The sequence below is a fragment of the Rissa tridactyla genome, chromosome 5, assembly GCF_028500815.1.
Source record: "Rissa tridactyla isolate bRisTri1 chromosome 5, bRisTri1.patW.cur.20221130, whole genome shotgun sequence".
Lineage (NCBI taxonomy): Eukaryota > Metazoa > Chordata > Aves > Charadriiformes > Laridae > Rissa > Rissa tridactyla.
In genome coordinates, this window is record NC_071470.1 from 33458442 (window position 1) to 33485134 (window position 26693).

General features: G+C 42.9%; 1 long non-coding RNA gene across 1 annotated transcript in view; it reads left to right on the forward strand.

Moving 5' to 3' along the window:
• The first annotated feature begins 1847 nt into the window (after positions 1-1847).
• Positions 1848-26693, forward strand: part of LOC128910580 (uncharacterized) — a 59292-nt gene continuing 34446 nt past the window's right edge. Inside the window, exon 1 of the long non-coding RNA XR_008466774.1 lies at positions 1848-2778. This is a non-coding gene — a long non-coding RNA (uncharacterized LOC128910580). The remainder of the gene's footprint in view (positions 2779-26693) is intronic.

Consider the following 26693-nt stretch of genomic DNA (forward strand, 5'->3'; position numbering starts at 1 on the left):
TAGCCACCAAATTCAGCTCTTCCTATGGGCCTTTCTTAACACAGTGGCTACCTTTATGATGCTCTTGAATGTGTCTACCAAAAGGTAGCTCCAGCATGGCAGAGCTGCCTGCTTAGACACTGGTGGAAATGCTACCAAGAGCCAAAATAAACAAGCTTAGAAAGAGTGTAGTCGAGAATGGCTTTTCTTGATTCCTGTGTTTGTTCCCAGCCGAACTTCTTGCTGTCTGGCTTACCACTGCTTCATAGCTGGGTGCCTTGTGCATCTGAAAATGACAACCTGATAATCTACCACCCTGTGCTCAGCTATAGGAGTGCAAATCACGAAGGAAGCAGACTCATGGCCTCTGTCTTGAGCAATGGTGCTTGGAAATGCGAGAGACAGCGAATGCAAAATGCGTGATATAGTTGCTGATGTTGTTGCAAACCCTGGAAATATGTCACTGACATCCCTCGAGAGTCAACAGCATAAAATTGGTGTGAGAAGAGAATAAGTTCTGTCAGGCTTCCTGGTTGTATTTATTTATTAGTTTTCATTTTTAAATTTTCCCTCTGCTAAGACCTGACTCCTGTTGGTCCCACTGGAAGAAACAAGGTGAAGTTAGTTGACATCAGGTTACTGCAGTGTCTATCCTCACTGGCAATGGGCAATACACCACCACCACCACAGTCACATGGGGATGCCAAGTATGTGCCAAGGTGTACCAAAATGAAGTAGCATTGGGATTAGCCCATCAGGGAGGTCGCCAGGGCACTAGGCACTCTCGTGTGAGCCATGCTTGGTGCTATCCTGCTGTCCCAGAGCTGGTGTACCCCAGATGCTCTCTTCCTCTTCTACTGGGCTATATTTCACAAGTCTCACCTTCGTCCTTCTGTGCAGCATCTCTGACCCTGTCCCATGGAGAGAAAGGATGGAATTGACCTCAGGTAGGAGCCGTCTCCACACTGATGCCTGGTGACCACGAACCCCAAAGGCCAAGGGCAAGAGCTGAGTTTCACATCTTTTTGGGCCCTCTTAACAGCACAGGTCTTCTGCTGCTGCTCACGTAGAGATGAAGCAAAGCAAGGGGTCTGCAGGGGTCATCGGTGCTGTGTGTAGATGGATACTAATGACGTTAGTGGGCACTGAGCAGCAAATTTGGTGGAGGCTGCAGTAACACACACCTCCTCAGAAAGGTCAGTGGTATGTGGGGCTTGACCCCACATTCCTTGTGCATCCCCGACCCCCACTGAAGTCAATCAATCAGACCTATTCTGTGGCACCATTAACTTAGAAGATTTATGTGCTTCAGGCAGTGGGAGGAGAACTTGATTTCATTTCCAGCATAGTTTTTTGCTTTCCTACCCTCACTCATGTTAATGATAACAGACGTGAATTCATCTCAAGTAGCCAGGGAAACAGCTCAAGCCTGACTCTGTTCCCAAGCAGATGTGAACCACTGGCTTATTATTTAACTAAGTTGTTGACAACTAACGGTCTAATTGGGGGAGCAATTGATTTTGGATGACATTTTAAAACTGCAAACTCAGCTCAACCATTTATAACCCCCATGGTGGTTTATTGCTTTGGCAGAGTTAAGTGGATTGATTGGTTATAAACTTCTATTGGTTTCTTGTTACCATGAACCATGTTTAATGCTTTGTATTGATTTATCATTTTCTGAAAATATAAATTTTCTTTAAAAAAGAAAGCCTTGAACGTTACAAAGAAAGGTGTTCTGTAGCACACACATGCAGTTTAGCTTCAGGAAATGCTGGTTCTCATCTCACCTGTCCTAATTTTGGATAATGCTAAGTTGTTATGCAGTTTATTTACCTGACCATGCTTCATTCCTCCTGCAGCAGGAACAGGAGGTGTTCAGCACTGGATGAGCACGAGCCTGCACTTTTAATCCAGGAATTATTTGGAGAGAGTTGAATCTGCCTGAAAGACGTGAAACAAGGGCGTGAGTGTGAGACTGTCATGTGAGAGGTGCAGTGAAAAGCATCCCAGGGCAGCCTGTGGTCTAAGTCTTCCTTTCCTGAACCTAAACTGATCCAAAGGCATCCTATCTTGCAGATGACTTCCAATTAAGCCCATTCTTTTAGAAAAAGTGGGATCTTTGGCACCACTAAGAAGAACTAAAGGAGAAATTCTCTCTGTGGAAAAAGACAAGTCACCCAATTTTGCTGCCTGAGCTCTTCCTTTCTGCAAAATAAGGACAATGAACCTGGCTGCTTCAACAGGTTTTGAGGATTAATGGCTTAAACAGGTCCGATCCTGCATGAATTGAAGGTTACCAGTTGCCAACTGTGTTGAACATGGCAACTCTACATGTTGGTAAATATCCATTCATTAATTCTTAATTGTTATTTGGAATAGTGAGGCTCTTCTAAATATCTCCCAGGATTCACCTCACAGTCCCTGGGACTGTGCACATAAAAGGAACCAGGACAAATGTAGTCCATCCTTTTTGTCATGTGAAAACAGTCGGTACTTCAAACCTTTGGATGTGTCAATCATCTTCACAACTTTACACCAGCTGAAAGGTCTCTGGCAAAGGGCATTTTTGTATCCCCTGTTTGGGAACATCTCCTGGGGAGCTGGCCTGGTCCTTCCTCAGTGCCTCCCAACACAGCAGCAAAATAGCAGTCTGGACAGAACAACCTGTGCGACTCCCAGTGGGATGCAGGCAAGGAGGAAGGGTAACTGGATCGGCACAAGGCACCAAGGTTGTGGGTCACACACCGTGAGACTTTACACCCTGAAACCCAAAGCAACAACACGAGGAGAAAGGAGGTGGGTAATGAATGAACTAACTAGGAGTAAGTGTCTTCTTTGGTTGTGGTGAGTGAAGAAATGCTGTGAAATCTGAACCTCTGTGCAATATCTTCCCTGGCTAATCCAGCTCCAGCAGTGACTCCAGAAAGCTGATTTCCTGGGAGCTTTGGCTGATGTTGCAATCAGCTTTGGTGCCTGGTACAGAGCCCAAGACATGAGCATGCGCACCTACTGGAGCAAGGGATTAACCAGAGACACACCAAATATTCACTGCAACACTATATGGTATCGGGCAGAAAATGGCAGGCCAACTATTTTTGGGGTGACTTGTATAACTTTTCCAAGCTTTGGTGTATTTTAATTTTAAAGTGCTTGGCGGCATGGAGGCAGGATGTTTTGGATTAACAATTATACAACTCAAGTGCAAAAGCAAAAGAGCCTGCTAAAGTACATGAGGGCTTTGCTTTGAAGTTTATTGGAGAAAGAGCCAAGTCTATAGGATCTAAGGATACAGTCCTGAAAAACTGGTTTAGTGTGGAGAGCTTGTGAGAAGAAACAATAAAATCAATGAGGCTTTACAGTGACCTTAGTGAATCTTGTATTATCTTGTTTTAAAATGCACTTTTCTGGGTAAAAGAGAGAACATGTACACAATGCTGTGTCCTCCTCCTACTTTGGACATGAAGTGTAATCCTAGTCACCCTTACGTTCAGAAAGATATAGGAGAACTGGGAGTAATTTTCATGCATAAGCTGAGACCCTTCAGTTTAGAAGTGAGGTGGCTGAAAACAGTGCAGTGAAGACGCACAAAATCCTGAACCGTGTGCAGAAGGTGAATACAACCCAAAAAGTCAAGGACACCCAGTCAAACTACCAGGTTTAAAAATAAATTATACCAAAGCACTAATTTTTCACCCAGTGGAATTCATTGCTAGGGATGATGTGGAGGCCAAAATTATAAACGAGTTCAAAAAGTCTTTTTCAAGGAGGAAGAGTCCATGAGCAGTTGTTAAATGCAATGTTCTTCCAGCTTGGTAAATCCCCAGATGACTGCACTTTGGGAGGGTACATTATGGAAACACTTGATCTATACGTGCTGTATTTCCTTTCCCTACAGGTAGGGGTAGGACTAGGTGGGTCATTACCCTGTCTTGAGGTGGTCTCTTTTGGTCTTATTCCACATTTTTGCCCAGAAATGTCTGTGTATAATGAGAAATGAATGATTGTATGTATTTTAATCTAAAAATGTAATGTCCTGATACTAAGTTTTAGCTACCTTAAACCAACTCCTGCTTTACCCAGATATTTAGGACTATTTTCACATCTTTAGCAGAAGCAGGGCTCCCATACCTCATTAGCAGTGCCCTTCTTTGTCTTTTAAAAAGACGTGCAAAATTAAGATCCCTTTTCCAGCATACCCTCCAGAAATATGAGCAATTTTTTCTTTGTAAGAGCTAAATGTGATTGTCAGTGCATCACTGAGCTATGACCTATAGTTATCTGAGAGGGTTTCAGATATACTGCTCCATTCTGCCACTCTCTCCTTGGGTTTTCAGGTCAGGGAGCCCAACTCTGAACACATGCCTACCTCTTTTCCTGAAGATCTGAAACCTTTAATGAGTAGTCCAGATCTTCATCTTGTGCAACTGGCAGAGATCCACTGCCTGCAGGAAAGCTACCTTGCCTTATAAAGTATTTCCAAGTACCCACATTCATGACTCTTTGCATCCACCTCAACCATTTCCTTGAGTTCCTATGTGCAAATGTAGCCAACGTCTGTTGCAAAAGTGATATTAAATAGCTTCGGGTTAACATATTTACCAATGAAAACCTGCTTTTGCATGGCGGAAGCAAGTATCCTTCAAAATTATTTGCTGCTTCTAACAGTTATCTTAAATCTCTGGGGTGAGAGATGGCTTTTCTTCTGCTGTTTCAGATGTTTGCTCTCTGACCTTTGGAAGTTACGCTTCTTCATCTTTCCCAGTGTTATGTTCTCCTGGAGCTGGTTCTGATATCTAAGGCACTTGCAAATTTTTTTCTTTCTCCTTACCTTTACTGACAAAGTCTAGATAGACTGTTGAAACCAAGCCTCTCTGAAGGCAAGGATTTAGCAAGGTTCAAGTAGGAATTGGACATTCTATACTGATTGCAAGTGCAGAGAGCGCTATAATTCTAAAGCTAACAAAACTAGAGATTTGGAAATATTATCAGACCTCATTCTTCAGGGTTTAAGTGTTTAAGTATAAAGATTCAGGAAGAAATTGTCCTGGCAGGCAGATTATCCCACAGCTGCGTGAATTTCCTCTAAAGCATCTGATGCTAGCTTACACGTTAAAAAAGGTCTTGCATGGATGTACGTTAGGCCTGATCCAGGGTGTCCCTGTTGACTACTGCCCGATTCACTATTTTAAGCCTCTCCGTAGGAGCTTGTGGAAAATCACAGTGGGACTTCCTTATAATCTGAGGCAGACCTCTCTTTTTAAGGAATTGCTTCAAGATTTTGTAGTTGAGATTTTATCTCTTTTTTTTTTTTTTTTCCCATCTCTTGAAGTTACTAAAGCTCTGCTATAACAGACACCAGGCAATTTATTATGGTGTGATCTCAGTAAAAACCCTTTCCTACCTGGAGCCATAACAGAGCTTGCTCATCTTTTGTAGAAGCCAGTACAAACTAGTCTGAGATGGTTAAAACTGAGATCCAAACACTAGATACTGCTGGTTTGAAATGTATAGAATAAGTGACAATGTAAAAGAAAAATCAAACAATATTTTTTCAAGTTAGGAAACCTCCTTTGTATCCAGTTATGCCTTAAAGATGCTTACCCTTATTTTTTCACATTTCAGATGAAATTAAGATTAACAAGGGGTATTGTAGGGTCTCCGTCACTGCAGATTTGGCAGAACAGCTCAGAGAGGCATTGGGAATGTTCTAGGCAGATGGATTATCTGATTTCTGCCCATAGGACTTCCAGTCCTTAGAAAAACTGGGGCCATTGCTTCCATGGAGAAGCAATGTCAAATAGAGGTATATTGCTTAAAGACATTTATTTATACATTTTATTAAAAGTTTAATAAAGAAAGAGGTGTCATGGTGAAGGCAATAGGTGTGGATGATTTGTATTTCTCATATTTTCATGAATTGGCTCTGTAATCCTCAGGGAGATCAGTCTAAATCCCTGTGCCATACCTCCTCAGTCGTAGTGTTAGTGATCCTATTGAAGTTTCAGTCCTTCTTTGTTGTGCAAAAGACTCACTGCCAAGGCATCCAGCACATGCTAAAATGGTTGTTTGGGACTTTTATCTTAGTAATAGATTCTCTGCTTCTTCGCTAAAGCACTGAAATTGCTAACAGCATTTCAGAGACCATCCCGGTATAGGGAGAATTTACTGGGGAGGGAAGGAAAGGGAGGAACATCGGGACAAACACACATCTAAAATCTCATAAAACGAGTTATCTTTACAGCATTTCTCTTTAAAATGCCATTCCGCTTTACCATACCTACTTTCCTACTGTAGGAGCATTAAGTGTTTTTTCCCCAAATCTCCCCTGTGGCTTGATTTCGCAACAATCTTCCCTCAGTGTTCTCTTATACTTTTCCTACACTAGTAATAGAAGTTGCTGGAAGTTTTATTTGATTGTAGTTGCATGTTTAGGGGCTGATCCTAAACTGGTAAAACCTTGATACCCATCAGGCAACTCTGGCAATGACCATGATTGGCCTCTGAGCACCATTGTGGCTCCATCCCATTCTGGGACTGTGCTGGAGAGGCGGCAGCTTTTCCTTGTACAGATACAGCAGTGGCCTTTTAACTGGCAATGAAAAAAGGTACCTAAAACTAGGGGTTTCAGCAAGTCGTGGGTGTCCTGGGGTGAATTGTGTTTCTGCCACCATGGACGCAAGCTGTAACCTGAGGCAGAGGTGTCTTTCCTGACGCTCTTCTGCTTCCACAAAGAGCTTCCTTTTCCAGGAATAAGCATTTTATAATGAAAAGGATTTCACTGAGAAATTTCTATAGGGGGACCATTTTACCCCCTACTTTCTTTGAAAACTTGGGGAGATTTTTTTTATTTTTAGATGTAGGTAAGAATTCATATTTATATGGCCATCATCACCACAGCATTTGCATTTTGTGCTATGTGAAGCTCTCATTCATCTTTGACTTGAAAAGTTCCTCTGCTTTCATTAAATGAATTTTGCCCAGGCAGAGATTTTTGATCCTGCAAGTCTTGAATTAAAATTCCCCAGTGTTGTGCCTATTTTCTACCAGCTCATACACTACTCCTCACTAGTCTTTACTTTTATAACAATTGTATATTTTTGCCACAGGGTCTTTGCGCTGAATTCTTGCCAGGCCTCTCTCCTCAGCATTAACAGCTTCCTTCTGCAGGCTGCTAAAACGCTTCCTGCTCAGGGCTGACGTAAGGCAAAGCCACTACAGGCTTGTGCCCAAGGCCACTGCTCCGACACATGCATCTGCATCATCTTTCAGCTCTCACTTATTAGGAAAAACCAGTGCCTAGCTCTTATGTTTGTAAAGAAGGGCTGAAAATTTACTCCAAACGCATTTACTGTCATTAAATCTTGACCTCTTCTTTCATCGTTGAGGACAGGCTTGGTCACAGAGTGGTGGGGCTTAGCACGTCCCCTAACACATTGCAGGGTACGAGGACGAAAGCTGCCCCATGCCTCGTCAAGTCTGACCGCTGCCTCCCCTCTCCTGTGCCACTCTCTCCCCTTCAGGCATAACCCCCTCTTTCCTGAGCTTTATTTTAAAATCTCCACCCCCTTGCTTTTATCTGAAACATGGGCCCTTATGAGGCTTCTCAGGACAATTTCCATGGGAAATATTTGTCTCACAATGGAGTCCTTTCCCATAGTTTTGGGAGCAGAGGGGCAATTTTTTTCTCATAAACTGGACTATGCACCATTGTGCATACTGTAAACTTCTGTCAGAGGCCTGAAGAAGGACCGGTTGCCTCCAGCTAACAATACCACTGGGCTAATTGGTAGAAATAATTATCCCAAACGCTGGAAAAATTCAATTAGAAGAAAAACACATTAAAATGTTGTTCCCAGATACTCTATCTTCATTATAAGGGACCACCCATGTGAGTCCAGTCCTCCTACTGTTATACAGAGGTGTTATTATTTTAAAAAAGTAGCAAATTTCAGGCAGCGTAGGGAAGCAGGCTAGGGGAGTCTTTGGTAGAGACACAAATCACTCCGTCATTCTGCACTGAAGAGACAGTGTTAGAGGAGTAACAAGCCATTAGTGAAAGCCAAGTGCCCAGACTTCATTTTTTTTTTTTTTTAAATAATGTGTGGTCCAAAGCCATTGTATTAAATGTAAATGGAGAGGGAAATTATATTCCATATACTCCACACTGTATTGTAGTCGTGCAGACAGCTGGTTGCAGCGCACAGAGCCTGAACCACCTCTCCGGCAGTACATGCCATCCTTACTGAGGTCAGTATTATTTCTTGTCCTGACAAGGATTCTCTGCTCAAAAGACTTTAATTTTTTTTGTCTGCTTCAAGCAACAGCGGGGGGTATGAGCAGGGCATTTTTCTCAAGTGATGAAGTCTGTTCCCACGGCTGTGGGAAGGAAGATGGAGGGAGAGGGAGCATGAGGCAGGAGCAGGCAAAGGAGTGGAATATGCGGAGAGATCCGAACTTTGGCAGGAAGATTTGGGTGAAGGCACTGAAAGTGGGTTTAAACCAGATATGTTGTTTTAGAGGCAGCTTCCTCTGCAACAGATCTGCAGTCAGCAGAGAGTTTGCTCCGGCCTGTGCCTAAGATGCAGCGAAGGAATTATTTCTTCAGTATTCCTAAACTTGCATGCCCACATGGAGGCAAGGAGGCATGATGAAAACCTGCCTCATCCTCCTTTTGTTGGGTCAGCAGCATCCACGACTCTGGCCGCTCCGTAAATATCACTAGGAGAGATATTTATGAGCCCTGATGCGCGTGGTGTGAGCTAGACAAGAGGCAGGGCTGCTGCCTGCCCTAACTGCTCACCGCTGCTAATCATTCGCATTATTGTTGTGCCTGGAGGCCCTGGCTGGGATCAGGGCTCCCACTGTGCCCTCTTATCTGCAAAGCTGCAGCCAGATGAAATCCCTGTCCAAATGGTTAACTAGCCCGGACAGTCCAGGCGTGGGAGAAAGGAGATGGTATTCTTTCTTTATAGAGGGGGCATTTGTGGCGCAGAGGTTTTCCTGATGTCAGGAAGGACGTTGTGGCACAGCTGGGAGGAACATCCAGGTCACCAAGTGCTTGTGTTTGGTCAGTAGGACACCCTGACTTTGTACGCTGGGCTGGTCTCAGTGAGGTGGCTGCATTTCTTCATCCCGCATCGTTACACTTGGCAGCAGAATCACCTGGAGACTTTACTCGTTCTCAGATTGCAGGGGCTGTGAGGATGCTCTGCTCCCAGGAGCCCGCTTGCTGCTGAAATCCAGATTCTGACCTCCAGGAGAAGCAGCACCCATGTGTGGTAGGATGGTTGTGTCCTCTGCTCCTACCGGTCCGAGCCAGCAATGGGCAAAAGGATGTTTCTGATAATGCCTCTTCCCCTGATCTCAGACTCCAGGTTAACTTCCAACATTGCCTTCTTTGAATGCAGCTTCCCCTTCCTCTCCTGTACCTCCCCCACCAGGTATGTCTGGCACCCAAAGCTCCAAATAGCACTTTTCTCAGGTTGTGGGTAACATCTGACCACTCCCCCTTGTTCTCAAGGGTCAGCAAAGCTCCTTGTTAGTGAAACGCTCCTCTTTTTCTTCTCTTCATGCAACTTGCAACCTCAAAGTGCATCTTACCTGTGGGAGCATCAGTCAAACCCCTGGTCAAAAGCCCTGTAGGAAAAGGTTGTGGTCGTTTATTCAGGAATTTGTGCATAGCTGGAAGTGAAAGAGGTAGCAAAAAGTGTGGGAGGTTTTTTTTGAGATATGGAATTTAAGAAGAAAGCATTCATTCCTCCTGCTTAAATCTGATCTGGATTCACATTTTGGATGCCCATGCTTGCAGATAGAGTGGCTGTAGTCGTGTAATTGCCTTGCTCTGTGACCAGTAATGATGTATTGGTATTGCAGTAAAGAACAGAGGTGTTGAAAGACGTTTTACAGCTTAGAAAAAGGGAAATTCTTCCCCTCTTCCTCCACACATATATGCCATAATGTGAGCAAATATGGCAAAGTGCAACTATGTGGCACATGTTGAAACTGAAATCTGTCTGGTCTTCTCCTCTGGGACTGAATTTGACAAGGCCTTACTATTTCAGGAGTGCTAAAATGAAACAGTAATATACTGCTGAGTTTCATCCAAACCCAGTTTTATTATATGAACTACTTTCATCTACTGCCTATGCCTCTTCCCATCCAAATATGGACAGAATAAACAAAGCAAACCCACAAACTTCGCTGCTCTGCTCGGAGCACACAGCAGCTACCCAGTACACTCATGAAAAAGTTACGATATCTCACCTCTGTAGAGGAATTTTTATCTATAGTTCTCAGCCTGCTTTATAAAGGAGAGAAGGGCTGTATCTCTGTTTTACTGGTGAGGAAGTAGGATGAATAAGAAATAAACCCAAATTCTTTGGAAGTTTGAATCTTGACTCCAGGACAAGAAGATGTAAGTGGCTGTAGGGAGAATATAAAGATATACTCATCTATTCACATATGTCCAGTGTTGGGAATCTTTAATAAACATGGCCCAGCCTCTCATTGTGTGGAGACGCAGCAATTTCACCTTTCTCAGCTCTGGGGAGAAAAGTGCCTCTTCACCCAGAAACTGGGAGTTTTGTTTTAGTAAGCCTGGTAGAATGCTGGCAGGGTTCAGCAACATCCCCAGCGCCTACTAAATTCAGTGGGAGTCCTTCTAACCGGATCAGGCCTTAGTTGTAAAACAACGCCTGGTTACTTTGAAGAGAATTGTCAAAAATCTCCCAGTTTAGGGATTTCTAGATCTCCTCCTTCTTTCACGACCCTTCTGTAGGACAGCTCTCCTGAGACCCAGGTGGAGGGCAGCCAGCTGAGCTGGTGGCTTTAAAAGCAAAAGGACAAATATGCTCACAAACAAGTTCTAATAGTGTCTGATTAGTAGCATAAATAAATAGGAAGAAAGTAACAGCAATATTACGCAGAAATGCATTGTAGTCATTTTAGCTGCATGAGCTCATTCAGTACCATGAAACAAAGTTTTATAATTGCCTGGGGGATATAGTGGGTGCCTTTAAGGGGCAAATGATATTAATGATGTTATTCAAAAAGATTAATGCCATTGTATCACAGAGTCCCCCATGACTCCAAAGAGCACATCTATTAATGAACTTACTTATGATTAAAACATGCTGAGCGAAACAATAGTTAATTGAGCTGTGGAAAAAAATACAAGGGAAGATTTTTATCTTTTATGAAAGCAGATTTATACAATTTAGCCTGTGACTAAAATTGTCTTTGAGGTGCGTAGGATCATGTTTGCAATCAGAGAATGTCATCGCTTGTTGGACAGGACACAGGAACTGGCCACTGTGGGCTTCTTGCCATCCCAAATTAACTGCTGCACATCTGGCATGGAAGAGCTTCAGCACTTTCCTCCATTTTACTGTTGCAATATCTACGCCGTCACTTTGACAGGCCCACTGAGAGCTACTGAAGCAAAAGGACTGAGGCGAAGTGTACAGATATCAAATGTCTGTGGTTTTGGAGAACGCCCACAGTGAGAAATCCAGGGAGTGGTTAGCAGAAGGCAAGTCAGGGTGTTGCAGGGCATTTGCTGAGCATGATAACTGCTTGTGTGCCTGCTCCTGCTCCTTGGGCGGAGGCAGGGAGCGTTGGCCATGCCAAAGAGGGTCCCTGCAGACCCCGGCTGGAGGGACCGATCCCAGAAGGATCTCAGAGCTGTACACCTTGGTCTTGCAGAGAGAACTGCTGCAGGGTTCCCAGGAGGTGTCTGAGGTGAGGAAAGGGACCTTTCAGGAAAGGTCATTGCCGGTGTCCCCTTGACAGCAGACAGAGGAGGAGCCTGCCTGTGGAGGCCCATCATAAGGGACACACACTTCCATCTGCACTTGCACTCCTGGAACAAAGAGTTTGAAGCATCTCAGGGTCTATTTGGGTCCATTATGCATTTTTCTTGCACATATATGGTGTTATGTGAGTAAATGATATAGCTGGGAATTAGACGCCCCCTCCATCAGGCAGTTGAAGCTGTGAAAATGTTGGATGACCTGAGTTTATGCAACCTGCTTTTCTAGGCGAGACCTTTTTCTGGGATCTTTCAACTCTTTTTATGAGTAACAATCTGGCAAGATCTCCACTTCAACAAGCTACCTCAAGAAGCACTTGAAGATTTTACTGAAACCTTCTAAAATCTCTAGACCTGTCCTAACCTGCAGCTTCTCAAGTGGTTTCTATTATTTCAAGAGCCATGTAGCTGTACGGAAATTTTTCTTTCACTTCCTCAGGCTTAATTCCCAAAAGTCATCAGAGACACCTTGATCAAAGCACGGCTCTGGCCCTCTGGTCTCTGGGAACCTGCTGCCAGAGTTTACTGCCCTCTGATTTGCCCAGCCCCAGGGCCAGATATGGGATGTCCATACCTCGGGATGGCCATTCCTGCAAGGGGAATGTTGTTTGTTGGGAGTGGATCAGGGATGCTGGTCCCTAAGCCTCTTGCTGACTCTGTCCCTGGCTGTCTGCTGTGCTCTCAGCTGGAGGCTGCCCCTTCTCCATGCCTGCTACCCACATCTCAGCTGCTTTGGTGCAAACTCTTCCATCTTTATTTGAGTGCTCAGGGCTTGAGGGCCAGCAAAACACACTCTGCTCTTCTTTATAAGCAAACAGCTGCAGTTCATTTTTTATCTCACATCCTCTTGTCCCTTACAGGCCACACTGTACGTTGCTTTTCCTTTAAAAAAGACACACATCCCCCCACCATGCACATATTTCCATATACATGTATCCCTCCAGCCTTTGTACGTGCCAAACTCTGCATGCGCTCGGTGTGCTTGCCGAGCCCTGCCTTGGCACCGTGGTGGGGCTCCTCATTCTGGGGCAGCCGGTGTGATCTCACCCTGGACACAGGCATTTTCCTCCTGCTGGAAAAAGAACATTTGGGCTATTAGCAGAGAGGAAGCTCACAGTGTCATGCAAGTTTATATCAAACAATTGTTGTACCAAAGGAGCTGGAAAAACAACTTTTTTAAGCACCACTGTATCATTTCCCTTTTTTTTTTTAAACAAAAGCTCAAATTTTTTCAGCTATAAAAAAGTGGGCAGTGTATTAACTCTTTATATTGCTTGCTTACAAACAAAAAATAACTGGAGGTTTAAGCCCAGAACGCCGTGTCTCTAGTCCTTCATGCTGGATCCTTATCTTAAAGTTGTGATTCAAACTAAGCACTAATAAAAATTATGCACCAGCCAAGGCAGGAAATACAATACTTGCCCTACCCTTTCTATCTTGTTCCCCATGATTACAGCCTATTGAGTGTGCCATAAGGAAAAACACAATAGAATGAGATGAAATAATAAATGGAAGCAATACATCAGCCATATAGTCCTTTAGCCCAAAACAACTTTCACCTCCAATTTCAGTCCATAAGGCCATGAACAGAACAGCACGTATTACCCTTTATAGGTAACAGGCGTATTGTGGGCAAAGGAAAAAATGTCAGTTGATTTTGCTGATGATCATAATAGAGTTTCCCAAAGGAAACCTAAAGCTGAAAAGGTGTGTGGATTCAAGTTATGTATCACAATGTTGACCTTTATTTAGTCATTTATTTCAAAAGATAGGTATTTTATTGATCTCTGTGAATTTTTTTAATTGCGGATGTGAAAATCTCTGGTAGCCTGAACCGACTGTGTTTTCTCGTCTCTGGGGACACTTAAGGCTCTACTAAGTATTTGCTCAGAATTGTCTCAGAATTGGAGAGAAGGAAAACGTCCTCCCATGGTTTTCATCCTGACTAAGCTTTGGTGAACTTATTTTGCAGAAGTCTGTGCTCTGTTCTGGTCCCCAAACCACAAGAATTGTTCTACCTTGCTGCACAAAATCTGGGTTGACTCAAAATTATGAGATGAAAGACCAGTGATTTAATCATAGGTTTATTTACTGTAATACAGTGACATGTTACTTGCTGTTCATAAAACTTAACGGGGAACTGAATTCCATGGTGTAAGCAAAGTTACCCTATATGCTGATGCTAAACAAGTTATGTCTTACAATGAACTTCCATGATAAACAACTAAAAAAAAGTTACAGAAGGCTGTCTCTGTGAAATTCTTTATCTATTTGTAAAGCCGCAGTACCGTTACGCAACTTCAGCATTCATAGTAGTTTTACTGCTAATACCTTACTAGATTTTGCAACCTAAAGGTCAATATCATAGCCAGGGCGAAACACCATTTTGTCTGTAAAAGATTTGGCAAAGGCTAAATTCCTAATATCCTTAAATTACACTCATGGCAGTATAAATGTTTTGAGTTCTTTTGCAATCACAGTTTTGTTAAGCAGCAGAATTACTTTTGTTGAACTTGTAAACTTTCCAGTACAAACTTGCTTTTGTTGACAGTGTGTTTTTTGTAGCATTTTCAAGATAAAAAAACTATTTTGATGATCTGAAAAACCTGGCACTTACTTATAAGAAAAATAGGAACAAATGTTGACATTATTTTTGGTTCCATTGTAGTGGGCACTTGCAGAGCATAAAATCCATTAGTGCATGGGAGCTGATGAGACATAATGTTAATAAGAATGATGTAAATACATAAGCAGATAATTGTCTGGACAGTTGCATGGAGTTAAGAGTTTTAAGCAATTATCTGTGTTTATGGACTGGTCCATAAGCATCTGGGTCTACTACACAATGAGCATTACTAGCTAGGAGAGTTGAAAAGCTGATGAGAAACTGTGATGCCAGGGACTGCTGAAAGCTGTGAACTGGGGACTCGGCCTGGGCTGACATGGGGATGTTTCAGAGAGCTTTGACGATACATTAGGGCTGGGGTAACCCTGCCGGCTTGCAAGGGGAGGACTTGGTTTTCTTGATTTCCAGTTGTGTCTTTACTTTGAAACTTCATGAACCAAAACTATTGCTTTCAGCCCTCTTTAGCAAAAGCCATCTCAGTGTGGCTTCTTGTTTGCAAAGGGGATGTGGACGCAGCTGCTGGGGCATGTAACAGTTGGTAGCCCTTTGCTGTGTATGTTGGAGAGGATGAACTAAATGCTCACAGCCTGTGTGCAGGAGGAGAAAATGACACTAATGCATGTGGAAAAACAAAAGGAGGCAAGCAGGAAATAAATGAAAAAAAAAATCCATGAGAAAATGGATTTTGTGGTGTATTTAACCATGGCTGGAAGGGGGGGTGCCTATAAAATGAGAAAGTTTGCTTGCTTGACTGTAGGGTTTATTTGTTTTTTAAAGTTTCTTTTAAAAAGAGCAGGAAAAAGTCAAGTTTTTCATCAGCTGGTGACTCAGACGGCTCAAGCTGTGAGCATCTCTGTGATTTCTCACTAAGCAGCATGTGGTTCTCAGCCTTGGTGCAGAGACCCCCTTGAAAGACCCATTTGGATGAGCTACAATTTATGCTGGTGTCTGCTAGGCAAGCAGATGGATTTTTATTGGAAGAAGAATGCCCTGAATGAAAGCAGGATTAGCTTTGTGGAAAATCACCTGTGCTAAATACTAGTTTGGGCCAGTGACTGATTTAGTGGTAGCGGATGGAAGAAGCCAAACATCTGTTTCCCTCGATCCTTTTTAAATGTTTCTCTCATCCTTTCATAGCACCAAGCCTACAAGTATTTCAAGATCAAAGGGTTCAGCTTCCTGCGCATTTCCTATATTTAGCAAATACCTGAATGAAGCAATGACCTTTCTCAATAAGAGATGAGTTGGCAACTGAACTGTGATTCCTACATGTGCGCACAGCTTTCTTCTCTGTACCCAGCCTGGTCACGAGTGCCAGAGTTACACGTCCCCGTAGTGTCAAGCTCATCTGGCATAAGGTCTCAGATCTGTCAGTCAGTGATGGGCAGCACTAGGATCTCGTTTACCAAAGATGCCACTGATCTGGGATGTGTAAGATTAGAGAAGGGCAAGACTTGGGTTTCCATCCCATGTAAACTGCCAAAATTTTGACATTTTTTGACTTGAATCCCTCCTTTAGCATTTAATGCAGACCACTTGAAATCTTCTACTTTGATCATTTCCAAGCATTTTATTTATGAGTCAAGCTACTATTATTTTGTTACATATTTTATAGATACATATTATAGAATACATGTGCATGTATCAATATGCACTGAATTTTTCTTTCATTGAAAAGGTTAAAACGAGGCATTCTGACAATCCTGAATATGAAATACTTTCCAAAACATATTTTTTCCAGTTTCTCTGGAGAATTTCCCACCAGTTCTATAACGAAGCCATTCAAAATAGACTAAACAGGCAAAGTATTTAAATGACAATATTCCAAATGGCAGACACTTCAGAGAGAGGCATTGGTACATGCTATGTGTTTTTCAGCACATCTCAGTTCTTCGGTACAGTACGTATTAAAAAACATTTCTCTTTTTTCCATGATACTCTTTGAGGAGGGTGTGCTCCTTGGAACAAACTTGCTATCCAAATGCACTCAGGATAAGGGCTATTACAGTTGAACAAGCTGTATAATTGGGCCTTTGTTCATAAATGGCAACATACCATGCATTTGTTAATAGTTGTGTTATGTTGCGGGTTGTGGATATTTTTTTTGAACTTCATTTTCTATTGTTAAGGCGTTGATTATTTTTTTGAAGAATAAGAAAGTTGAAGCTACCTGTACTCGTGTGCAGCTTCTAGGAGAGCTTAGATTGAAAAAACATTTCCAAGAGCTGACTGAACTGGATAATTCTTGTTTTGCAGACTTTTTCTCTCTTTTCCCTCTCTCATCCATACTGACATGACTGTCATTTTAATTACATAATATTGCACTTGTTCAAATTGCATTTCCCTGTTGCTGATGGAATAGCAGTTCTCCCATCAAGATGCATGAAAGCGTATACAGTTGTGGGCGGGAAAAGGAGTTTAATATATTTTTATGCAGAACTCATCTATACTGCAAAAATGAGCCAATTTCCATGTGGAAACAGATTTGGCCTCCTTTAAAAACTGGCTGACTTCCCTGGAAAATGTATCCATTTCGGCCAACAAATCTCTAAACTAACAGAACTTTCTTTGCGAACATTTTGAACCCAAATGCAGTACAGAAAACTTTTCAGGATGAGTTTGTTTGCTGTTTTATCCTTCTTCAGTTGTCATTCAGCTATGAAATTGGCTTGGTCTCATGGTGAGCAGCTTCAGTCTTTCCAGAAGTGCAAAACAGCAACTACAGCCATAAGCAATTGAAAACCTGAGTTTATCCTCTCATCTGGAGTGTGGTATTGGCCACAGCATAGAGCTCCCTGGTGCCATGCTGGGATATTCATTCTGCAGTCATGGAGAGGGACAGCCAGCTCAGGCCAATCCCAAAAAACAACCTAGACCCAATCCTACCTCAGGGTCTGAAACATCATGATAAACCATCCAGACACACTGAAAAATAGAGAAGAATGTATCCTTTTGCTGCTGTTGTGAAGCTGTGTGAGCAAATTCCTCGGCACCACGCTAAGGCTTTACTATAGAGTTTGGCTCGTGCCAAGGATGGATTTTGACACATGGCTTTAGACTTGCTGAGTGCCTTGCCTTTGTCTCTAGAAATGCCCAGACTGGTGGGGTACAAATACAGTTTTGCACAGTGTCCTCTTGGCTCATACAAATAAACGAGGTAGGAGTATCAGTAAGAAAAAGGGCATTTCTTCCCTTTGAGAAAAGCTATTCTGTTAGTGGAGGCTGGCGGAACGAGCAGCCTAATACCTGATGTTGGTCTTATTTTTTAGATCATGAATGATCTTACCTTCTTGCCTATCATCCCAGTCCTGTCAAATTTCTCTCTGATTTTACTCAACTGAGTAACTGCCTTTTGGTGTCTGGCATTTGTTTTGCACAACCCAACTGTCACAAACTGGGCTTCGCTGTCAGAGTATGGCAGGGTCTCTACAAGGTACGGAGCTGGATGACGCTGTCATAGAAGCCCGAAGCTCTAGCTCCAGTGCCTTGTCCCTGTCAGCAGGCCCACCACAGCCATCCCTGATGTGGCCCACTGCTCTGGGTGTGTCACCTGCCTCCAAAGAGGACACAACGAGGTCCCCTGGCTCCCAGATCAAGCCAAAGTCTGCAGCTTTTCTCCCCCTTGAGCTGTTCTTGGACTGGTGACGAGAGCAATGAGGTTAAAGTGGTTTGTTGTAGGTTGCACGGCAAGTGAATGGGAGAACTTGTTTTACAACAGGTTCCTCTCGCCTTTAAAGCACACAGTTCAAAACCCACTCACTAGCTGCTTATACAGGTAAAGAAAATACTCTTTGAGGATTTCCACCTTCATGGTGAGGTTTAACATATGATCATATCTTTCCCTTCTGAAAATGTATATTGAAAACTCCAACACCATTTCTTTTCTTGCCAATGTCAATGTAATAGGAGGAAGAATATTGTCATTTGGGTTTCTAATGTGCTTTTCTGGGTTGTCATAGCAATAACATATGATTATTTTGTTCAATTTTTATTTAGGAATTGTCTTTAAGCTTCACGTTTAAACAGGCCTAACAAATTTTCTCAAGTGATCGGTGTCATACTTTGGACAAGAACATACTTAAGTGGAAAAGAATGGCCAGTTCAGGTACTCTTTCATCTTTCTGATAATTTTATGTCTCTTCTTGAGTTTACTGTTCTTAATACAGACATCCTGAAGCCGGTTCAGCTAATCAATATATTTATGCAACAGTCAGGAGCTGCCATATGGTGACATTCTCCTCTGAGCCTGTTCCCGACTCCTGGCTGGGTCTATTCCTGGATTTACTGAGAATCCTCTGAGAATAACAGCTGGGTGTAAAACGATAGCCTGAGGGTGCTGTCCAACACACCCTTCAGATTTCGGATTATTTATATATTTAGGCAGAGTGTGATGAAGTGGAGCTCACTCTTCTTGTGGCTTCTGATTATAGGAAGCAGGTTTCTGCACAGGCCCACCAAATGCTCTGTGACTGAGGGAGGGTGACAGCTTCCTGGAGGAACGTGGTCTTGGTATAGGCACGTCTACAAAATGAACCCACTAAAACACGTAATTGTGGGCTTAAGGAGATGCTGGTTGCTATTGTAAATACCGAGACGGCTGGCCAGCCCCGAAGCCTTTAATGGTGGATTGAACTTTTTGATTTATCCAGGGGGAATTCCTGGAAGAGATGATGGAATTGAGCTCCCTGACCTCAATTACACCTGCCTGGGCATCTCAAGATTATTGATGTGTACTTTTGGTCTATTGTATTGGCTCCATAGCCATTTCTGCATATGCACAGAGCAGCAAAGTACAAACTAATTCACTCTATGTTTGACAGCACCTGGAAAACACCTGTTTCCAGACCTTCTTAGAGCCACTTGTGTCACTTACCTCCAGCACACGCTGTTCAGAACTATGGCCAAAGGCACCTGAAGCCTTCCTCAGTGCAGATTTTCCCTTCTCAGTCTGTGTTATGTCTACATTTCATGGGAAGTGAGCTGGTTTGCAGTTCACTCTAGAAGCAACGCAGCCTGTGGGGTTTGTTCCCACCCTGTGTGCATTTCCGCAGCATGTCCAGCCTCAGCACTGGAGGCCCACAGCACATAAGAACCAACAGTCCCAAATGCTTGTCTCTGGTCTGGGAAAGGGTTGTCTGAGTGGGAGGAGTGGTTTGCAACTTACTCTACAAAAGGCTTCAAATAACCCCAAATAACTCATCTTTGGAAAATTTTGAAAGGACCATACAATTTAGGCCAGTCTTTTTTAAGTGGATGGGCAGTATGGGGTGTGAGGGCATCAAGTAATGACAAAGAAGAGGAATCAGGTTTTACAGATAGCATAGTAGTTTAGTCTAGATGATAGGTCACCACAAATTACTTGGCACTCGGCAGCTGAACAGCTCACACCTCTTCCGTGAGGATGCAAACTGCAGTGAAGCACTTGGGATGAGGCGGTGCTGGCAGGGCTGGATTTCTGCCCCCCAATAAATGTGTGCCTGGCACGGTGACCATTGCCTCATGTGCTTCGTTTTTGTTATATATTAACCCCATTTCAGTCCAGGATCTTCTCACATTTGTAATTGTTTTCAAGCTTGAAGTTGTAGGCACCACCCATAAATGATTCGCATTTCAAGAGGCAATTGTTCCCATAAAAGAATGAGTTATATTTTGTATGCAGGAGTGAATGGCCCTATGGAGAGTAGAACATTTTCCTATCTGGCTTATTTCTATGCCAGAAAACACTACTCTAAGATTAACTCATCCGAGGATTTCCAGGTACAACTTCTAATTGACTTCAAAAGTAAGATGGATTTTCCAGGCAGACAGAGGCCAAAGGATATTTTTACCTGACGAGTCATTGGTAACAGAGAGATGTGCATGAACTGATTAGAAAATAGCCTTTGGTATGCCGTATGTCATGATAGGACCCCATTGTTCAGTATTGTGCTCTACCATTAGTGGAAATAAATGACTGAATTCGATAACATCTACTGCCATTTCCCTGTCTTAGAGCAGAAGGCAAAAAGAGAGAGGAACCAGTTTTAAACACAGTTTCATGCAGACCTTTGAAGATTTATGCTGGAAAGTGTTTTGACATTTATAAGGCACATTTAATCACCACAGGTGGTGTAGGGTAGATAGATACTTTACTGCTGACGCTAAGAAATTGCAGGAAATATTTCAGTGTGGTCATGGTATCATGGGAGGTGTTGGTATCTCTTGAGGCCACGCAGTGCAGTTAGTAGTTCATGGATGTATTCCTGGTATTATTCATTGAGCAGATACGTGGAGTTTGAGCTGGGTATTTTATTTTAGCCCTCTGTCCCCATCCCCTCCTGGAATCCAGTTGCTGCCTTGACTTGGATGTTGTCTCCTGTCCCTGCAAATAATGCAGCTGTAAGGAAGTGCAGGTTAGAGCCAGACTGAGTTATCAGAATTCCCAGAGAAAGTTATACTCTATACCTTATTCACCTATATGACCCAGAAATGTTGCTTCCTACACATGTAAATAAGCAAACAGAATAAAAGCCAGCAGCATGCAGTTGGTTCAGATCCCATAAATGGGATCAGTCACAAGGTCGATCCCATTCCTAACTCGCAGGAAAGGATTGAGCCCAGTCCTTGTCTATCTTCCCTCCAGCCACTGAATTATCCCTCTTCAAGGTGGTTTCTGAATAGAGATTCCTTGCTGCTCTGTCATTCAGTAACAATGGCCAGAAAACAGAAACAACTCAAATGTAATTGAAAAAATTTGTTTCATATTTTAGGTAGCCTGGTATAAACCCAGAAAACACTAAACATCTTGTTTGGCCAGTGCCTGCCCATACTTGGAATGAAATAGCCACCTTCCCCATATGGGGAGAGGGGGCCCAAGGGGACAAAGTCCAAGGTCCACCCAAGGGTCCAGTCAGGAACAAAAGGAGACAGGGCTGGAGACAGGGCTACCTACGGTATAATAGGGGCTTGAACTGATGGCCCAGGGCTGAGCTGAAATGGGGCGATGGGCAAGGGTGTGAGGGGGGGTCTCAGGAGAAGCTGGGTAGGGACATTAACACCTACAAATGCCCCCAGGTCCTGGAGTCTCCCTGCTATTTCCTTAGCATTTCTTAAATTATCTTCACAAGACCAAAGGATAGGGAGCAGGAACTTGGCAAGGTAAGCAGGAATGTGCATTCAGAGGTGTCAGCTTGTTAAAGACTTCTCTGAGCTTAGCAGCCCTTGCCTGGGGTGGGGAGAGCGTGAACTAAGGAAGAGAAATTATTGAACCGAGCCAGTGTCCGAGGATCTTTATGTTATGCATAGCAGTTTATGGGCCTCAAGTAACCTCAAAGAAAGTAACCTATAAATTCTGTAATTGATTTCAGCAACAATAAGGTTAAGACTGTATGTTTAGAGACTCCTGTTAGGAAAAAGATTCTGCGATTCCCTTTGAAAAGAGGAACTTGGTGTGATGAGGACTTTCACCGCTGATGGATGTTTATTCAGAACAAGAACAACAGTTACATACTATATGAGTATGGCTGACCACATAAGAGGGTCTGTCCCTGGGTGTTTCATGGATAAAATCCAAATATAGCTTCATGCAATATACATGCCCAAATAAACACAGGCACCTTGCTCACATGTGTAAGTTAGGAATGAATTTGCCATAGGCTCTTTTTATAGTAAATGGGGGTAGAGACGAATCTATGACTCAGATCTCGGTGAGCCCTACTAATATCTAGAGGGAGAAGTCGTCTTTGCTTTGCTCAGGCTACTGCTTTTTATGCGGACAGGCAGACTGACATCTGTATTTCCTACGCCTAAACCAAGGTCAGATGAATCCGGGCTAGACAGCTGGTTCTTCCCGTCTTCCTCCCTCACCTAATGAACTGTACATATTGTGATCTTCTCCATGCAGCCAGCTCCTCTCCTGGGAGGGGAGGTTTGATTAACGCCCAGCTACCTGTGCTGCTCTTCTGTTCTGCCCATGGGGCCAGCATGTGGCACCTGTGATTTTAAGTTAGTTTGCACCCTTAAAATGGAATCCTAAATCCATATTTCTCTAACATGGGTGGTGAGGAGAGTGTGTCTTAAGTGTACCTAAAACAGTTCATCCCCTTCCTAGGACACTTACTGGGGCAGCCACTGTTCGTGGAGAAACATGCCTTGGAAATATTAACTGGATATAGTAAAAAAGATCATATGACAACGGTTTTTTAAAAGCTGGTTTAACTTCCCATTAATGCATACTAGTTGTTAATCAACCAAACAAAAGGTGATCTTAGAGCCAGGAGGATCAACATAGCTTTAATTTCTTTTCTATTTGCTCATTCACAGCACATTTCCAAGAAATCCCTTAGGGCCCAACTATTTTATTGCCTAGAGGGCTTTAATTTGTGGATGGTTAAGGGCCCTCCAGGCCACGAGGCAGAACTGCAGCAATCGGCTCTCCTGATGCGACTGCATTAGTAACACCGATGGGAGAACACTAATCTGGGAGAAATGCGAGCCTTCGGTGGGAGATACAAGCCAGAGCCCTATAGCTGGTCTAAGTGTAGGTGTTCAGCCTAGACAAAAATGTAGAAGTGTGTCTGTGGTGCCTATGGTTACAGGGCCCTTGTGGGGAGTCCTAAGTGAAACACCGAACACCTTTGCTCAGTGTTGAAGTCCGTTACTGCACTTTGACAATAATGAGACAAAAATATTCTTCCCCCCCCAAAATGGCGTGTTTTGTTTTCTGACAGTTAATGCAGTGAAGCAAATTTCCCAATTGGCACCAAAATGAGATGCTGTAATTTCCGAAGTGTTTGGGTAGTTTGAAGGGCTTGGCAGACAGTGGAAACTTTTTCAAGAGCTGGAGGTCAGAAAGTTGCTTGGCTGAATAAAAGTCTCCCCTTGCCTCTCCACATGCCCCCCATATTTGACCTTGCGCCCAGGGAAGCTGGTGGAGGTCTGGCCCTTGTCCTCATGGGGAAAAATAGCAGACAGAAGTGGAAAAACACCTGCATTGGGCCCAGCCAGCCAGAGCTGCCGGTCTGAATGAGTCCAGTTAGGAAATAAAGGCCCCAGCTGACACCCTGTACTGCCAGTAATATTTCTTTTTAGTCACACTTTTCACATGAATTTCATTGGGCCTACTAATTTTCATCAACATGCTGTGTGGGTACTTACTTTGCTATGCATTTCTGTGAATGAAAAAAAACTGCATTGGGTCTACCAATTTCCATCAGTCTGTTGTCTGGGTGCTTTGATGCACGCTTCTGTGAATGAAATCTCAGCAGAAAGCTGATTCTAGCATCCCTGAGTATTGGCACTGCTTATTGCTTGTATCTGAATTTAGTCCCAGTCTAGACCTGGCACGTCACCTTTGCCTTGAACAAAAACACAGATTCAAGCACTTTTTGTTCTTGCAGTGTTGGATTTCTCACCAGGCTTCTTAGCTCAAGAGTTCCTTTTTCTTCTTCTCTTTCTCTTCTTGCTTTCTTTTTAATTCTCCCTCTGAGTTACATGGGGGTTATTTCTCATTTGTGTAATTTACAGATGGTGTAATTTACAGATGAGAAGCAAAGGCAGTCTCAGATGTTACATGCCCTCCTTATTATGTACTTAGTTTTTGACCTTTTTGGTCTAGCTTTGCCATAGTATCCCTGGTATTGTTCAGGAAAGGTAATGAAATAAATCAGATCATATAGCCAAAGACTTCCTAATACGTTTACTAGCAAATATTTTCCCACTGTTAGGACTGGTATGAGTAATGATATTATTACTGTCTGTTATTAGTTGTCTGAAGTCAGCACTGATTTTACAAAGAGCAGTATTGATAGGTAATCTGTCAACCTGAAAGCAGCCTTCATCTGCCTGATCTTACTCAGCGCTGATAGGTTGTTTAGGCTATCTCTGGGCTGGCATGTAGTTGGAAAGTGCGTAATTATCTAATTGCTGTCATCCATCTTTGGTCAGAGTTGCATCTTGTAGTATAGACAAAGCCATATTTGAAAGTGGAGGAACCTGTAGTCTACGAAACAGCCACTAAGAAACTGTTACATGCAAAAGGAAGAAAAAAGGGTCTTAGTGGCCTCTATTTCATTAAGAAGGGGTCTGCTGGGTCACCTGTGTCGCTGTCTTTTTCTGAGTGCCACTGGGAGCTATGGCGCACTTTGCCAAGGCACAGTTACTGGCAAAGGTTTGGCGTGGGGTGGCATGCAGATGTGTGATCACTTTTTTTTAACTTCTCATTCTGAGATCTCCACCTGGATCAGCATAGTTAGTTTGAAGTCAACTGATTAGAAGTCAATGAAGCTGCACAGATTTCTGTCAACTGAAGATATGGCAAGTAGTTTCTTCTGCCAACTGGAAGCAAATGCAACTATCTTATACTCATGCTGGTCTTCCCAGTGTGGAAGCTGTTGAAAACCTCGCTGCTCCCTTTGGTGCAGCATGATATTTCTGTTCCCTTGTGCATAGTGTGGTAGAAGAGTATCTGCTGCCTGAGCAAATGTGAGTAATCCAGTGCTCATGTATGACCCTTGCGGGGATTCAGACTAGATTATGGCTTGCAGATGTGAAAAAAATGAATCACTAAATCGCACAGCCTTTATTTGGTAATTAATCAGGAGACAAAATGCCTCAAGGAAAGAAATCAACCAGACTATGTGTGTACATGTATATATATGCATATGTCTTTCTCGCTCTCCCATTATATGTATGTGCAGTTATTTTAGTCACATAAGCCATATATGCAGCTAAATTTATCCTTCTATGAGTCTGAGATGCTCCCTGAGCAGACAGAAGGTCTCAGATTGTGGAGGACTGGAACTTCTGCAACCACATTTCCTCAGTGCTTTGCCAGGTGGCCCGGGGTAAATAGACACAGCCTAGAGGCTGCTTTGGGTACCCAAGGAAAAGTGGGTCCCAGAGAGCTAAAAGATGCAGTGAAGCAGAACATTTCCAGAACCACTTCCTCAGTAAGACTTTTCTGGGACTCCCTAAAAGTGTGACAGCATTGATGCTAATGTTGTCTGCCTTTCCCAGAGGCCAACCCCCACTTGGGGAGTGAAACACCAACCATGGACCATCCAAAGGAGCACAACGGCATGGAAAATCTTTGGTTACTTTATTGTTATCCAATTAACTTAATCTTTACAGAACGGAAGGACTATACAGAACACATTTTTTGGTGGAATGGTACTGGTCTCACTCCTAAGGCATGCACTATAACATTTTGCGGTGATTTTAAAAACGTTAAATAGGTATTGAAAAATTTACAAAAACTACTAGGAAAAGTACGCTAAAAATCCTGAAAGCCTTAGTTCTTGTTCATGCTTAGCCAATCAGACTTTGAGATCAGGTTGCCAGAGGTGGGCAATGTGTTTTTAATGTCCAACAGAATCATTAATATTTTTCTTTGACGTTGTCCTGAGGACCAGGCTGAGGATTCCATTTTCCACTGGGATCACTGAAAGTTATGGGCACACAGTAGTCAGTGCACTTTATAGAGCATAAGGACCTTCTCACACTGACAGTTCCCCAAAAGCTGTTGTCAACGGGGTATTATTGAACAGGGGTGTTTCTGGAAGTGAAACATAGCAATAGGAACCATGTGAGTATTTGTCAGCATTTTTATCAATGAAATTAAAAAAAAAAAAAAATCTAAAATTATTGCTGGTAAGATTTGCGGAAAACCCTGAAATTGGTAGTGCAGCCAGGAATGAGAACTGGATGGTCAACCAGAAGCAGAAATGTCTTGATAAATTATACTGTAATGCAGATGAAAGCAGTACATGAAGGAATGAAGAGAGCAAAAATTAATTCAGAATTATCCAGAGGCCATTGTGGAAAAAACAATCAGCCTGAGTTCTGCTGTCATGGTTTAGCCAAGGGGTTGGTATGAACCAAGAAATGCTTTTGAGTTTATTATGGATTTGACCTAAACAATGAAAGCCATACTCGGTTCGGGTGCCTATAATTGACAGAAATACCATTATAATGATTTGAGGATTAAAGAAAATGCCTTCATAGGCAAAACATTCGGGACTTATAAAGTTCTATGTGTTCAGCCAGCCCAAAGAAAGTGAAGTAGCTGAATTGGTTACAACATCTACTTGGAGAGTCTCCACATGGAGAAAGTATCAGCTTTTAAAGTGTTCTTCCAGCTTGTGGAGAACATTATAACGAGGATCTAAGCACTGAAGCCAGACAGTTTCAAGCTAACAATGAAGCATGAGTTTTATCAGCGTTGATCATTAACCTTTGAAACAAAAACCGGCAAGAGAAACAGACATTTCTCCATCTCATATTGTCTTCAGATCAAGA